Genomic DNA, 16,529 nt, shown 5'->3' with positions numbered 1-16,529 from the left:
AAAATTAACAGTTATGTATTGATTATTGTACATTGAATACCTGTAAAATTTACATTTAGTTATCATTAATTGTACATGGAATCCCAGTGAAATGTACAAGTTATTCTGTAATGCTGTTTACATTTCACTGTATTTTTAACAGGATTATTCTGGCAACCACAGCTGCCAGTATTTTTCCGTAAAAATAACGGATTTTTTTTTTTTTTTTACAGTGTAGGTTAACTGGTGACTCTAAATTGACCGTAGGTGTGAATGTGAGTGTGAATGGTTGTCTGTGTCTATGTGTCAGCCCTGTGATGACCTGGCGACTTGTCCAGGGTGTACCCCGCCTTTCACCCGTAGTCAGCTGGGATAGGCTCCAGCTTGCCTGCGACCCTGTAGAAGGATAAAGCGGCTACAGGAGAGGAGATGAGATGAATGTTACTTATTTTAATTAAGTCTTGTGTATTTAATATGCTGATATTTTTTTACATTGATTTTACTCAATTTCTTGGCTTTTTCTGTAAACGCAGCTTAATCTTTTTGCAAACATCGAAATGCATATTATTAAGTTCTCCTTACTCAAAAATACCATTAGTTGACTAAACTTACAAAAAGTGGTTGGAAAATGTTGCCTTATTTTTAATGAGTTAGATCTAGGCAACAGTTTTTGCAGTGTAAATTTGTATTCCATTAGTAGAATAAATTGTGATCCTATTGTAGCTGGAACTAAATACAAAGACAATAGTTATGCATACTATTAATTAACAATGTGAAGATAATTAACAGATAATCAACAGATTTTAAGGTTTTTTTTCCCCAAGATTGTGTTTATTTTTAGTCTTTTTTATTTGTAATTATTTGTATCTGTACATGCACGACCCCACCAGCTCTGCTGATCAACTTACTGTGTTTAAATAAAGTAATTCATTCATTCATTATGAGTTGGAAAACTATCCATCCGTTGAGTTCCCAGAGATCTCAAACTAGCTGGTGCTGCAGAGATCATTCTACACAGACAAACAGATGAAAACAAGAGCATGGAGGCGTACAACTTTTTATACGTATGTGGCTGGGTTAAAGAGCTGGGGATCAAGACACTACAAGGCAAATCCTGTATCATTTTTGCCCAGGTAAATAGGAGTTTCTGGGCTTTTTATCCACGTCTTTGAGATGGTTAGTAGGACACTACAAGTTTTAGTATCAGGTGTAAACAAACAGCCACTCGATTCCCAAACCTCCCTACTCTTCTCTTCCAGAAGGCATCACAGATCCATAGAATTTACCCACAAATGTATTTATTTAATAGCTCTGTGTGTGTGTTGCGCTATATATAAGGAAGAAGAAATATATGAAAGAGAAAGGTACACTGTATAAGAGAAAAACTGAAAATCTCCGTAAAAATAATTATTGTCCTTAAAAAAAAAAGCAATTCAAAATAAAATGATCAGAGACTGAACTGGAAAAGGAAAAAAAAACAATAACAGTGAAGGGGAGCGCTATAAAGATATGTAAGGAATGGGGGTAAAGTTGAGAAAATAAGAGGAGGTAATGAAAGGGGGAAAAAAGTCAGGAGATACTTTTCTTGGGGCAAATTTGATCGCATACTACGCCTTAACACGCAAGCCAAATACACGCGATGGGAGTGGTAAGATGGCGGTCAGATATTAGCTCGTGTCCACACGTTCCATCACTCTCTCTCTCCACCCTTCTTCCTCAACTGACCGAGATGTCTCGTCGGCTCGGTAGGTTCTTTTTTTTATTAATTTTTTTCTCACTTTCTTTCGGTAATAGACATGTGGATTGTATGATATAATACCCTAAACATCTCCTCCACTAAGTTAGATTTGGCAGAAGCTCTTAACGAAGTTAAGGGGCTGCAAAATGTTTTAGACAAGCACTATCGGGCTCCTAAAGCTTTATTTTAGCAATCTATAATGATCTATGCAATTATTTTTCAAACAGAAGTGCTGAAGAAAAATACAACAAACCGCCCAGTTAAAAAAAAAAAAAAAGTAAAAAATGTCCATTGTTTTTCTTAACAAGTGAACTTCCGCAAAGCGCGCGGGCACATAAATTCACCTTCACTTTAACAAATCAATCAATCAGTACAATCTTCACCTCACTGTTTCTGCACAATCTGAGCTCCCAGTTTCCCTCACGAGGAAACTCCTTCTTAAAACCAGCATATTACAGGAATTAATCTGGAAATGAAGTCTTACCTCATGAAGTCGGTAAAACAAGATCTGTTTAGGGTCCACTCTATCTATCTATCTATCTATCTATAGAGCTATAAAATTAACTAGTTCGCTAACAATACAAACCACGTGCAAAAAAAAGTTATTTGAAATGAAACTGAAACCTCAAGCTGCAAATTAATTACAGGTCAGGGAAGTCGTATGATGAAATAACAAACCACTATTGCGTACACAGCAAAATCCCCAGTGTTGAATTAACACCCAGAGTGTTTATATAGGTCCAACTAGACACAAATTAACTCTGAAAGTGTTAATTCAACACTGAGGAATTTGCTGTGTATTCAGTTGAGTTGATTATCAGAGTAACACTGTTTCAAATAAAATATCAAACAGGTTTATCAAATCTCATCTCATTATCTCTAGCCGCTTTATCCTGTTCTACAGGGTCGCAGGCAAGCTGGAGCCTATCCCAGCTGACTACGGGCGAAAGGCGGGGTACACCCTGGACAAGTCGCCAGGTCATCACAGGGCTGGCAGGTTTATCAAATCACTTGATATTTATCACTATTTTTTTTTTTTTTTTTACTTTCCCATCCAGTTTTACAACTAGTTGGGAAATAAAAATGTCAGGCTATGTGTTTAGTTTAGTTTAGTTTAGTTTACAGGGCTCTCAAGTTTTGAATGCAGGCAAGAGTGACATCCCCCCGTTGGGGGGGCCGGTTGGACGGGTCGCAGGAATGGGGGTCTTTCATTAATAATAATAATAATATTATTATTATTATTATTATTATTAGTGTTGTTATTAATAACTGCTCAGACTTACAGAAGAAAGGATAACACACGGCACTGACAACTCAACCAAATACAAAGTATTTATTCAATTTCCGTGTGTGTGTGTGTGTGTGTGTGTGAGAGAGAGAGAGAGAGAGATTATGACTGGTGTTGTTTATTGTAAGTGTTTGTTGCCTTTTTGGAATCCTTCATCATTTGTGTTGTTGGCTCCCACTTAAAACAGTTCGGCTCAAGTCCAGCCATTTTCAGGGTCATGATAGAGGCCAATGTCCCGTCCAGAGACAAGCTGTTTCGGGTTGAGGTTTTGTTCAGACTGACCATTGAAAATACCCTCTCGGCATCAGCATTTGAATGAGGAAGCACCAAAACCAAGGCTGTTATCTTTGATAACCTCCCAAATTGATTCAAGCCAGCCAGTCACCTTTGAAAAAGGAACCAAGGGCCTCTATTACTTAAATGTTTTCCTTTTATCTTAATAATGAGCAATTTTTTCATTGGTTGTTCCGTTATCGACCCAGATACAATAGTGCTTCTGATTGGCTATTGTGTAGCCCCGCCCTTTTCCTTTTTTTGATTGGCTGGTAAGTGGCAGGCTTGACTCATAGGAGACGCGCTTGTTTCGTTGACTGTCACGCTCAATGCGTGAGACTTGAGAGCCCTGTTAGTTTAGACAGAGAGAGCAAACTGGAATGTTTAACTGCTGTTTAGTTTCCATACTAATAATAATGGAATGTACAGTCCCATGTATAGTTGTGTGGTGTCATGGTTTAATTCAAGTCTGTCTGAATAAGTTTTGACATGAAATACTCTTCGAATTTTCATAATAAAAACATTGTTATACTTTCAATTGTTTTTTAAATTAAACAACTTTTTAAAATTTAATAGCAAACATCAAATCCATTATTTATGTTTATTAAGTAAATAATGGCTTAAGAAAGCAAGTTTTCTTCTGGTGTTTATGCTGTATGCATTGCTATGTTTATTCTCTTCGGGTTCATGTATAATATATTCAAATGCATTACTAAATATTTTAAATAATTAGTTGTATTAAAGGAGGAAAGGAATTTTTTTAGTTATATATTCATATACAATACAATTATACAAAACAATTATAATACAATTATACAAAAAATTAGAATTCAAATGTAACACCGAATTTAAAATTAAGTGAAAAACCAAAATTAACAGTGAGGAATAATGTGTATATGAGGATGTCCGTGTGTGTGTATATAAGGAGTAGTACTGACTTACTGCTGGGCCGGGGAGATGGAGGTTAGATCGCAGAGAAGGAGGGTTTCAAAGGAAATGAGTATTATTATCTTTATGTAGGATAATAATAAGGGAAATAAAAATAGAAATAATTTGATTAACTGACTGATTATAAGGATTGCCTGGGCACCCAAGTATGGCCATGGTGTCGTCCCGCCCCCGCACAAGATATACCACAATGAGACGGCGGAGGGAAGGCCCTGCGTGCTAACCAGCCCACGGCCCAGGGCCCAGCCCCCCACGACCCACCACACCTCGACTTCAGACCATCACGCAACACGCCATATTTGTCCTATGTAAGAATGTAAATGGCTGGATTGTGGGCTTTCTCTAATGTATTGCATTAAAAGAAGTGTGCGCTCAGGGTGAGTCTCTGCCCAGATTTCGCCCTGCACGCCACAACAACCCTGCGTACTCATAGATATATGCCTCCTCTAAATTGTGTAAGCATTAAAAGAAGCGAGGCGTGCAGTGAAACACCTGCAGAGGCATCTGCATGCACGCCTCGCTTGCCCTAGTCTATTTGTTGTTCTTGTTATTGGTAAATATATGATGTATGCAATCTAATGTGTAGTGTATTTAAAGAGAATAAGGCGTGTTACGTATTACCAGGAAGAGGTATGTGTGTGTGCGCAAAGGGCGAGTGCGCGACGGGGGCCCAGAACCTACAAATACCCCACAGCACCGACCAACACCGGTCCCACATGGCAATCCGACAGGACCGGGCCGCCCGAGCCACCCATGGGGCCCAGGCAGAACAGGGATGAGTGAAGTAGGGAGAGGCAGAGAGAAGAGAGGGAAAAATAGAAGAGAGGCAAAGAGAAGGGAGGGAAAAATAGCTATAATAATAATAATAGCTATATATAATAGGGTGGCGGATGGTATAGCTGGAACAATTATTTTTATTATTATTCGGAGGAAAGGAATTTGACAGTCTTCAGTGTGTCTTTTGTGGCTTTTCTTCGTATGCCCTCACTATTAACCAGTAAAACAACTGATAAAGTGTCTCGTCTCATCTCATTATCTCTAGCCGCTTTATCCTTCTACAGGGTCGCAGGCAAGCTGGAGCCTATCCCAGCTGACTACGGGCGAAAGGTGGGGTACACCCTGGACAAGTCGCCAGGTCATCACAGGGCTGACACATAGACACAGACAACCATTCACACTCACGGTCAATTTAGAGTCACCAGTTAACCTAACCTGCATGTCTTTGGACTGTGGGGGAAACCGGAGCACCCGGAGGAAACCCACGCGGACACGGGGAGAACATGCAAACTCCACACAGAAAGGCCCTCGCCGGCCCCGGGGCTCGAACCCAGGACCTTCTTGCTGTGAGGCAACAGCGCTAACCACTACACCACCGTGCCGCCCTCTGATAAAGTGTCTCCTAATGAATTTTTTTTTTAATTTTAGAATAAATTTACTTTTACAGTGAGCTTTTTGGCGGCACGGTGGTGTAGTGGTTAGCGCTGTTGCCTCACAGCAAGAAGGTCCTGGGTTCGAGCCCCAGGGCCGGCGAGGGCCTTTCTGTGTGGAGTTTGCATGTTCTCCCCGTGTCCGCGTGGGTTTCCTCCGGGTGCTCCGGTTTCCCCCACAGTCCAAAGACATGCAGGTTAGGTTAACTGGTGACTCTAAATTGACCGTAGGTGTGAATGTGAGTGTGAATGGTTGTGTGTCTATGTGTCAGCCCTGTGATGACCTGGCGACTTGTCCAGGGTGTACCCCGCCTTTCGCCCGTAGTCAGCTGGGATAGGCTCCAGCTTGCCTGCGACCCTGTAGAAGGATAAAGCGGCTAGAGATAATGAGATGAGATGAGTGAGCTTTTTCTGATGTAAAAGATACTATGCTGCTATAATGCTCTGAAATATTAAACAACATTGTGTTCTGGGTGTGAATGTGAGTGTGAATGGTTGTTTGTCTGTCTGTCAACCATGTGATGATGTAGCGACTTGTCCAGGGTGTACCCCGCCTGTAGTCAGCTGGGATAGGCTCCAGCTTGCCTGCGACCCTGCACAGGATAAACGGCTACAGATGATGGATGGATGGATGGTAAGCGGGTTGCGTGCTTTTTAACGTGTGTGTGTGTGTGTGTGTGTGTGTGTGTAAGCCCATGTCATGCCACGTCTATGCCACATACGGTATTTGGGCTCTATATGGTTTATGTTTAATTCTTCTACATTTGTGTGTGTGTGTGTGTGTGTGTGTGTGTGTGTACGCGCGCGCGCGCTCCTGACAGTTAAAAGTACACAGCGTCCCAAAAGTCTCCATGCATCAGGGGAATTTAACACACTTTAGCAAAATGTCTTCCAAAAATTTTCTGTTATATTATAGCCTCCATATTTTTTTTTTCCTTTCCAGATAACCTTTAAAAACGCCTTTGATAAAAGAAGAGCGGACTGAACTCATTCTCATGGCTAAAGATCATTTAAAGCAACACATTCAAAGTGCAATTACATGTTTAACACCAGCTGTGTTAAAACCAGTTCATCAAGACTGGGAGAGACGCCGCTGTGGGTGTTTACAAAGAAACGGAAATGTAGAGGAAATAAAAATAAATAAAGGAAATATCTTGATAAGATGAGAAAAAAAATCAAAAGTGCTCGGGAACTGATGAAAAAAGAAATAAAAAATAAAAATTAAAAAATTGAAGGTGCTCTTTGGTATAGGGAATGCAAAAACCTTTGAAAAAAGAAGGAATCCAAGGCACTCTTTGTATCCAACTATATAAAAAGCCTTTAATTTACATGGCTATTTCATCCAGGAAACATGAGCTGAGCAGCAACCCATAGCGGCACAGACAGCCTTTTTCAGGGCAGCATGCTCCAACAAACAGGAGCAGCTTGCCCTGAAGAAGGCTGTCTGTGCCGCTCAGCTCATGTTTTCTGGATGAAATAGCCATGTAAATTAAAGGCTTTTTATATAGTTGGATACGAAGAGTGCCTTGGATTCCTTCTTTTTTAAATAAAGGAAATATATTTGTAAATACAGTTACATTTTGTGAAGAAAAAAGTGTGAATTTCCCTGACGTGTGAGACTTGGGATATCCTGCACTGTAAAAACAAATGTTTAGGCTAAAAATAAAATAAAATAACGCGACAGTTTACATTAATCTTTTTGAGTTATGACAACTTCTAATGAAATAATGTTCAGCCAGCAAAGAAATGAGTTTTTCCTCTACAATCAAAAGTATTTTTAAGTCTCACTTACTTCATAATTGGTAGCACACAAGTTTTTAATAAGATTATTCCTAACAATTAAGTTGCTCCAAAAGTTTTTCCACATTATTATTATAAATTTAATTTTTTTAAAGGGGGGGAACGACACCGTTTATGATGGATATATTATCAGCGACCCCCAAGCTCCCAAAACCTCATCTCATCTCATTATCTCTAGCCGCTTTATCCTTCTACAGGGTCGCAGGCGAGCTGGAGCCTATCCCAGCTGATTACGGGCAAAAGGCAGGGTACACCCTGGACAAGTCACCAGGTCATCACAGGGCTGACCCATTCACACCTACGGTCAATTCAGAGTCACCAGTTAACCTAACCTGCATGTCTTTGGACTGTGGGGGAAACCGGAGCACCCGGAGGAAACCCACGCGGACACGGGGAGAACATGCAAACTCCACACAGAAAGGCCCTCGCCGGCCCCGGGGCTCGAACCTAGGACCTTCTTGCTGTGAGGCGACAGCGCTAACCACTACACCACCGTACCGCCCACTCCCAAAACCTGGGATGAAATATTTTTTCCCCCTAAAATAAAAATTTATGCCATTGGAGGTTAAGAGGGTTTTTTTAAGTGTTATGTAATTAATTACCGTCATTATGGACCATGGGCGTCAGAGGTATTTTTAATGTGGGGGGGGGGGACACACTGGCGGGGGGTCTAGGGGTTCTCCCCCAGAAAAATTTTAATTAATTAGATGCCATTTCCTGCATTATGGTGTACTTTTAACAGGTTGTTAAACACCTAATTTTATCTACAAAAGTCACTTAATTCAATGACTATTTTAGAGACTCAACAATACGTCCTCATTCAACTAGTCCATATATTCATCAGCCTGTTTTTAAACCCACTGCTCTGCCTAAGATAATGAGATGAATGTGACACAATTTATCACCAACAATGACTGTGTGCATTTTACTTTTTTATTTTGTGTTTTCTTTTTTATTTAGTTTTAGATGTAACACAACATGCCACTGGGCCAAGCAATAGCGACACTCAACTGTATGTTTAAAAATAAGAATATTCATAATTTCACACAATGAACAGGCATGACATGGCATCATGCAAACTTCATAACACAAAATCACACTGTGTCAAGCAACGGTGACATAAAAAATAACTTTACACAATGAACAGGTGCAATTTTGTCAACCTACATGCAATGGTGGTACTACAGTAACATTTACAGATTAGTATAACAAATAGATTTATAGATATAACTCCTTCTTACATTGGTGCCACCACAATTCCTACCACTTCATAACTTTTATCCCCCTTTCCTTCACAATCCACCTGGAATAACATCCAGCGAGGTAGTAGAAAGCTTTCCTTTCTACTATTCCTTCCACTGATTTCCCATGTTACTTTCCAGAAAACTGGCAAAGACCAGACAAAACCAGTTCTTCAGATCACAACAAGGAATCAGTAAATATCATCAGAGCAGACTTGACCTCATTCTTGGCATTACAATAAGGCAGGCCTACAGGGGGACAAAAACAAAAAAAAAACCCTGTGCTGTGGGGAAATTTTGACTGACTTTCCGTTTCTTTGTAAAGAATGTCCTTATGTCCATTGTGTCTGGTGAGGGAGCAAATACTGCAAACAATTCATCATCAACCAAGAATACCCCATTAGGCTAAGCTTATTTCATTGTTTAGTTGAACATTAATTTAATGTGGCTTAGGGTTAATTTTGAGGGCATATAAAAAAAAGAATAAGGTTTTAGCAAAAGCTAGACATTGTGAGGTGGCAATGGGGATGACGTCACCTCCTCCACTTTCAAGCAGCTGCACCAAAATGTCTGTGCTCGCGCTGAGATTCCCTCGCGCGCGGTGAGTTGTTGTAGGGAGCGCCCGGAAAACCCGGAGTGGATTTTCAGTGGGATGTGTATTCCCTTATCAAATGGAATAGATTCTTTCACGAAGCAATAGAAACGGCGCTGGGTGAACTCATCTCATCTCATTATCTCTAGCCGCTTTATCCTTCTACAGGGTCGCAGGCAAGCTGGAGCCTATCCCAGCTGACTACGGGCGAAAGGCGGGGTACACCCTGGACAAGTCGCCAGGTCATCACAGGGCTGACACATAGACACAGACAACCATTCACACTCACATTCACACCTACGGTCAATTTAGAGTCACCAGTTAACCTAACCTGCATGTCTTTGGACTGTGGGGGAAACCGGAGCACCCGGAGGAAACCCATGCGGACACGGGGAGAACATGCAAACTCCACACAGAAAGGCCCTCGCCGGCCCCGGGGCTCGAACCCAGGACCTTCTTGCTGTGAGGCGACAGCGCTAACCACTACACCACTGTGCCGCCCCAGCAGTGATGTGGTGGTGGATAATCAACTGTAGATCATCACAGCCACTGATATTCAGTACAACAACACGACCTTGAGTGGGACATTGTTTTTATACAAGAAATTAATATTGATTAAGTGACATTTTGGACATATTGCCAAATGTTTCATTTATTTTTGCTATGCAAGTGAACACAGATCCTGAAGAAACCACATGCTCACACTTTATAGCACACTGGCTTGCTCACTCACACTGATTTGTATATAGACCAGTTTCACCCTCCTTGACAACCGTGGTCAAGGATGAACTCATTGTTCATTGTCTTTCTGTTTAGAGTGTCTGACGTTTGTGTTTTTCAAACCATATGGCTAATAAGGGCTTATTGCCTGAATATTTTAATCAGATAGAATCAAAAGAGTGATATTTGGAGAAATTATTGTTTATTTCTGGACAGAATCTGTCTGAAATACCAAGGAATGAATTCCAAGATTATGTTGACATACAGTATGTCCAAGTGTGACTCACATCCATGGTGGAATGTATTTGCTTTTTAAAGACAGTAGTTATACACAAGACTCTTTCATGAACTACAAAAGCTTACATTGCTGATAAATGTGACTAATATTAGCTACATGTAGTAGTACAACACGTTCCATTAACTGCATTAGCAGGTGTCACCTAACTGCTGTACACTCTCAGAAAAAGGGGTACAGTAGGAGTCCATTTCTGTCCCCCCAAGGTACAATCTACACTAATGTACCCTTGGGATCATTACTGGATCTCAAGGTCACTGTGTAATTTTTTAGGGCCAAAAAGGTACAAATACGTTCCCAAGCAGTATATAAAGGGTACAAATAAGTACCTTAGAGGGTACTGCCCCAGTGACAAGCCAATGTACCCCTCATTGTCATTACTCCCGAACCTGATCTGGGCTTGAGGCAAACCATGCTTGGTTTGTTTAGTTGCCTCACACACATTCACACCTATGGACAATTTAGAGTAGCCAGTTAACCTAGCTGCATGCCTTTGGACTGTGGGGGAAACTAGTGCACCCGGAAGAAGCCCACGTAGTCACGGGGAGAACATGCAAACTTCACACAGAAAGGCCCCCATCGGCCACTGGGCTCGAACCCAAAACCTTCTTGCTGTGAGGCGACAGTGCCAGGCTTGTAGTACTCGAGTCCAGGACTTGGACTCGAGTCTGACCCGTGCCCTAATTTTAAGGACTCACGACTTGACTTGGACTTGAGCACTGATGACTCGGATTCGTGCATTAATTGCCTTCGGACTCATAAATTGGAGATGGGGACTCGATTTTTTTTTCTTTATTTTTGTAACATGACATAATTTCATCTCATCTCATTATCTCTAGCCGCTTTATCCTTCTACAGGGTCGCAGGCAAGCTGGAGCCTATCCCAGCTGACTACAGGCGAAAGGCGGGATACACCCTGGACAAGTCACCAGGTCATCACAGGGCGGACACATAGACACAGACAACCTTTCACACTCACATTCACACCTACAGTCAATTTAGAGTCACCAGTTAACCTAACCTGCATGTCTTTGGACTGTGGGGGAAACCGGAGCACCGGAGGAAACCCACGCGGACACAGGGAGAACATGCAAACTCCGCACAGAAAGGCCCTCGCCAGGGGGCGTCGTGGCTCGGGTGGTTGGGGCGCCGTGCCATGGATGCGGGCGACCCGGGTTCGGTTCCGGCCTGCGGTCATTTCCCGATCCCTTCCCATCTCTCTCTCTCCCGCTCGTTTCCTGTCTCTACACTGTCCTGTCCAATAAAAAAGGTGCAAAAAGCCCAAAAAAATATCTTTAAAAAAAAAAAAAAAAGAAAGGCCCTCGCCAGCCATGGGGCTCGAACCCGGACCTTCTTGCTGTGAGGTGACAGCGCTAACCACTACACCACCGTGCCGCCCACATAATAATTTGCCATAAGATATTTATACCTACATTAATTTTTATACTAATTTTGTGCAAGAGAATGCACATTCACCTGTTCATACATCATGTTTAGGAACAAACTAACATTAATGGCGCTAAAATGCCTGGAGAGAAGCCAGGCATTTACAACAAGGGTTGTCCACTTTGCATATACAGACTTCTCGTGCAGTGGGGGAAAATGCACTGCTATGTGTTCCATATGTAGAAGAACTATCAAGGAGATGACGGGGACAAACTCGAACTTCGTCATTTGGTAAGACCGGTATTTATGTAAATGTAATAATACTCACTGTCACGTGTCTAAATTGTGTTGTAATTATTCAGCCTAAATGGCCTCTAACACGCAATCTTAACTGTCTGAACTTAACCAGGCAGGTTAAGTGGGTAATATTAACCATTGCATAAACTAGTCACTGCACTACGGCTTGGGGTTTCAGCCATAAGTCTCTGTGTGTGCATGCACATGTGTTTTCTGCTACTAACAGCACCTACACTACACTGCAGTTCACCTCATAAAATACACCAAAGGTGAAAATCCTGTAAACCCTGGTGTTAAACAACCTACCAATTAATTACAGAATACTGGTGGTAAAGTATATTTGTTGTTTTATAGTTGGAGAAAATGCAGTAGCGGAGTTCTCACACTCTCTCATGAACTATAGGTAAATGTTGAAATGACAGCAGACCAACTGAGCAAGACCATCTCTATTTCTCCATTTCTATCAGTTACTTTGTAAGGCCTGTAAACACAGCACTAAGGGGAGAATCAAGGACACACAATAAAATAGCGAAGCCTGTTCATCAAGCAGCACTTACCACAATTAACAGTTTAATTTATGCTGTTTTCCTTCTTAACTGTGTATCTTTTGTTTGCCTTCCATCCCCATAAATCATGTACAATCAATGTTTCTTTAATCATCGAATAATATATATATATATATATATATATATAGCTAGCTAGCTAGCTTAGGTCTACAATATCAAAGAACATCACATGCAAACAGAACAGCTGAGTATAGGATTATAAACAGGATTATAACTGGTGTTATTTATGAATAAACACTTATATAAAACAAATACATTAAATGTGCCAGCGATACTGTAAGGAACAATCAACTGCTTCCTCAGAGTAGAATAATTTTTTTTTTCCATGGTGGTTAAAAATAGATGAATCACAGCATCTGCTACTCGTAAATAGAGCAACTTGGTTTCCTGATATCACGTGAGAGTGACTCATGTAGGTGGTGTGAGAGCTTGCTCTCTGAGTGGCTGTTTGAGATCTGATGATGATTTTTTTTTTTTGGTGAAAAAAAAAAGTTGACGTAAATGGAAAATCAGCTATTCTGTCAAGAGTGCAAGTGATTCAACCCAGTTATACAATAATCAGAGCATATTTTATTCCTTCTGTTTATGTTTAGAAAGGGAATCTATAAAATCCAAGTTTTGAATGAAGTGTTGAAGCAGCTTTGAGGACAGGGAGGGACTCTGGCAAATTCCACTCAAGTGTACTCAGTGGTCGAGTTGTAAAATCAAACCAGGGGGGATGGTGAAATTTTTAGTCGCATGTCGACCCATCGGTCGGTCCGTCGGTGGGAAACTGGTTTGCTTTTAGGAGGGTTTGCACACAACGTAGGTCTGTGGACCTTGTTCATTTACCAGACATATACAGTATTTTGTGCTGATAAAGTGTGTAGTACACACTGTGTACCCTTTTTATTGTTGTAAAAAACAAATACACTGGTATTTTACTGTAAAACATGCACAGTGTGGATGTCATGTGTCATATTTAGTCAGTCTCGTGGCTGACATACCGACCACATTCTCGATATTAGGGTGAAATGCAGATGACTAATTTGAAGTGTAATTTCATAGTCATGGTAGGCTCCTTTTAAATCATTTGGTAAATAATTTATTAAAACCTCAGCAGGCAATGTAAATGAACAACTGAATCTTTTCATATCAAGTCAATAGAATTTTTATTCAAAGCTGAACATTGGGAACATTGAGTTAAATACAGAGGTAGGTAGGTAACCAATAAGCTAAAACAAGCAACAGTAAATTGTAAATCAGATTAAACTTCCTAAAAGATGTCTGAGGCATTATGCATTTTTTTTTCCTTTTTGTTATTATTGTGTTTATTCTTATGAGTAATGCAAATTATACATGTCCATACCGGTTATTATTTTAATGGAAAGAAAAGAAAAGTACTTATAATGTTATTTCTGATTTATTTATTATCTGAACGAGGATTTGAGCTTTGAAAAATGACCGGATTCTTTCTGCAACGTTGATTCCCGCTGTTATCGAGGTCACGTGACACCTTAACGTTGACTGTTACCAAGGAGCTGCCTTGGATACTTTGATACTTTGCTTCGATACATACCAGCACTTTGATACATACTGGACGCAAGCTAGCAACATGAATTAAAAGCAGGCATCTTTGGAAAGTTTCTTTGGAAAGGGGAAAAGGCCCATTGAGGAGACAGAAGAAGAGCCTATGACGAAGAAAAAGAAGGCTGCATTAGCAGACACTTTGTCGAGTCCTACACCAATCCTGCTCTGCCTTACATGTTGTGACCGGCTCTCTAATGAGGCAATGAAGCCTTCAAAACTGCTAGTGTCATTAATTTTAGCCTTCCTGTCTTGAATAACACTTTTTGTTGCCTGAAGAAAAACAAACGAACGTCCAGGCTGATTAAATTAATGGCCTTATACAAGAAATCAAAGCTAACATGAACCTGAGTAAGCTATCGATAGCTGGCTAGACTCCAAACTAACATTCATTATGATAGCTGTGTTGTTATCCGCCGCCCACAAATCAGGCTACATATCGGTAACTTTACAGCATGATAGTGGAAAGTGTGACTGATATTCGTAACTCTTGACTTACCTCTTGAAATGTTTTTTCTTGTGATCTTAAATCCGAACTTGCTTAGGTCTTGCTGTCCACTCCACTTGGCCATGATGCTGCAATCCGCTGCTGTCACTGACGCTGAATGAAATAAAAAATAACGGAACCCCAACTGAATGTCACCTCCTCAAACACTTCGCTTGCGCGTGCCCTCTCTCGCGGGAGCTTATTGTATGCTCAGTTTCAGCAAAGCTACGTGGAATGGCATTTCTAATTCCAATGTTAAATAGAAGTAATGTCCACATTTATTGATAAAATTGCGCAAGGGAAGGGAGGGGGGATGCCCGTTTTAGAGGGGGGATGATTTTGACCATTTTTTATTCCAGGGGGATGGCATCCCCCCCATCCCCCTCAACTCGAGTACAGAGTGTACTATGTGTGTGTGTCAGGGCTTTACATTAGCACCCGCCCACCTGCCAAATGTGGGTAAAATTCGGCTTTGGTGGGTAATGACTTTAGTCCCACTAGCCACTTTGGCGGGTGGTTTATTCTGTGGTATGACAATATATTTTAATTGTAGTTTTCTCTGAAGGCATCTGATATTATGAACGCATTGCAATGTAATATTACGCGCCTACAACTCCCATGAGCACCTGCATAAACATTTTGATGTTAGAATTGTTGAGAACGTACTTTAACGTCTCAGATAAAATCAGTGATACGGTAACCTGCGGTTAATGAATGAAGCAACAAAGTTGCTGATGACTGACAAGCGCACTATGTAGCGGCATATAGCTGGAGTTTCAAACCCTGCTGCTCAGGGGAAAAGGGGCAGAGATGAACAGGGCCGGAGCAGTATTTTAAAATCAATGAGGTCTGTGATGCGCAAAGCGTGCGCCGAAAAATGTTCACCATATTTAAATGAGAGGGGTGAATTACATGTCACACAAGAGTTCTATTCCTGAAATTACTTTTAATGGTGTTTGAACTGAATATCATCAGTTTTGAAAAAAAAAAATCATGTATGTGGCAAGAGTAAGAATAATTTAAGCTTGTTTAATGGTTTGATCTGGTCCAAGCAATGAGGACAAAAGATACCCTAACCATGTAGCCTATGGAACTAAGATACATTAACAATCTGGCATCCGTTACACCTACACACACACAAAATTTGGGGGGAAAAAATCAGTAGGGGAGAGTGGGGTAAATTGAGCCATTTCTTACTAATGCTGTCTTCTCAGCAAGGAAAAATGTTATAGCACAAAAACAAAACCACCCACATATAGTCCAGGATGTGTGCTGTAAATAGAAATGACAACTATGTATCTATGACAAACGATAATGAAAAAATGACTTATCAAAAAAAAGTGGTGTGATGGCTCAACTTCCCCCACCTTAAGGGTAAGTTGAGCCATCTAAGTGGGTAAATTGAGCCACCTGGGGGTAAAGTGACCAATGCAGCTTTTCTCGTGTAAAACTCAAGCTTTACTTAAAATAATAAATAAATAGATAATGCAAGGGTATTGTTCTAAATATTTTAATACAGTGCAGACACAAAAATAACAGTGTATGCAAAACCTTTTCTAACTTCTTTAACTTTTTTAAATTCTTTAACTTGACCTAACATTCTTTATTGAACAAGGCTTTGTTTTTCTTACTCAACTAATTATTCCACATTCCAACCTTCAACGCTACAAGGAAATATGAAGTGCTGTTGCCTCCGTGCAGTTCCTCCTGCCTTTTGAGGTTGAGGTAACTTCTTCAGCACATCACTTTGTGGAAAAAGTGCCACATCATTTTCCTTGAAAGCGAAAGTGGGTTTCTCATTGGCAGTGCTTCCCCGGATTCTTCTCAGAAACCTTGCAGTCACTTCATCATTCTCTAGTTTTTCCACCATGCCAATGTAATTGTAGCTTCTGCTTTTGGCTTCAAACTTAACAATAACAAAGTCGC

General features: G+C 40.7%; 2 protein-coding genes across 2 annotated transcripts in view; both read right to left on the bottom strand.

Annotated features, from left to right (window-relative positions):
• Positions 1-2,298, bottom strand: part of LOC132886657 (uncharacterized) — a 157,460-nt gene extending 155,162 nt beyond the window's left edge. Inside the window, exon 1 of the mRNA XM_060921591.1 lies at positions 2,202-2,298. The gene's annotated coding sequence lies outside the window, so the exon portion shown is untranslated. The remainder of the gene's footprint in view (positions 1-2,201) is intronic.
• The window catches only part of LOC132886660 (uncharacterized), a 252,235-nt gene that overhangs the window by 198,926 nt on the left and 36,780 nt on the right, over positions 1-16,529 (bottom strand). The window contains exon 2 of the mRNA XM_060921593.1: positions 14,616-14,717. The gene's annotated coding sequence lies outside the window, so the exon portion shown is untranslated. The remainder of the gene's footprint in view (positions 1-14,615; positions 14,718-16,529) is intronic.

This window comes from Neoarius graeffei, chromosome 5 (assembly GCF_027579695.1).
Source record: "Neoarius graeffei isolate fNeoGra1 chromosome 5, fNeoGra1.pri, whole genome shotgun sequence".
In the NCBI taxonomy this organism is placed as follows: Eukaryota; Metazoa; Chordata; class Actinopteri; order Siluriformes; family Ariidae; genus Neoarius; species Neoarius graeffei.
This window is presented reverse-complemented; position numbering and strand designations above follow the sequence as displayed.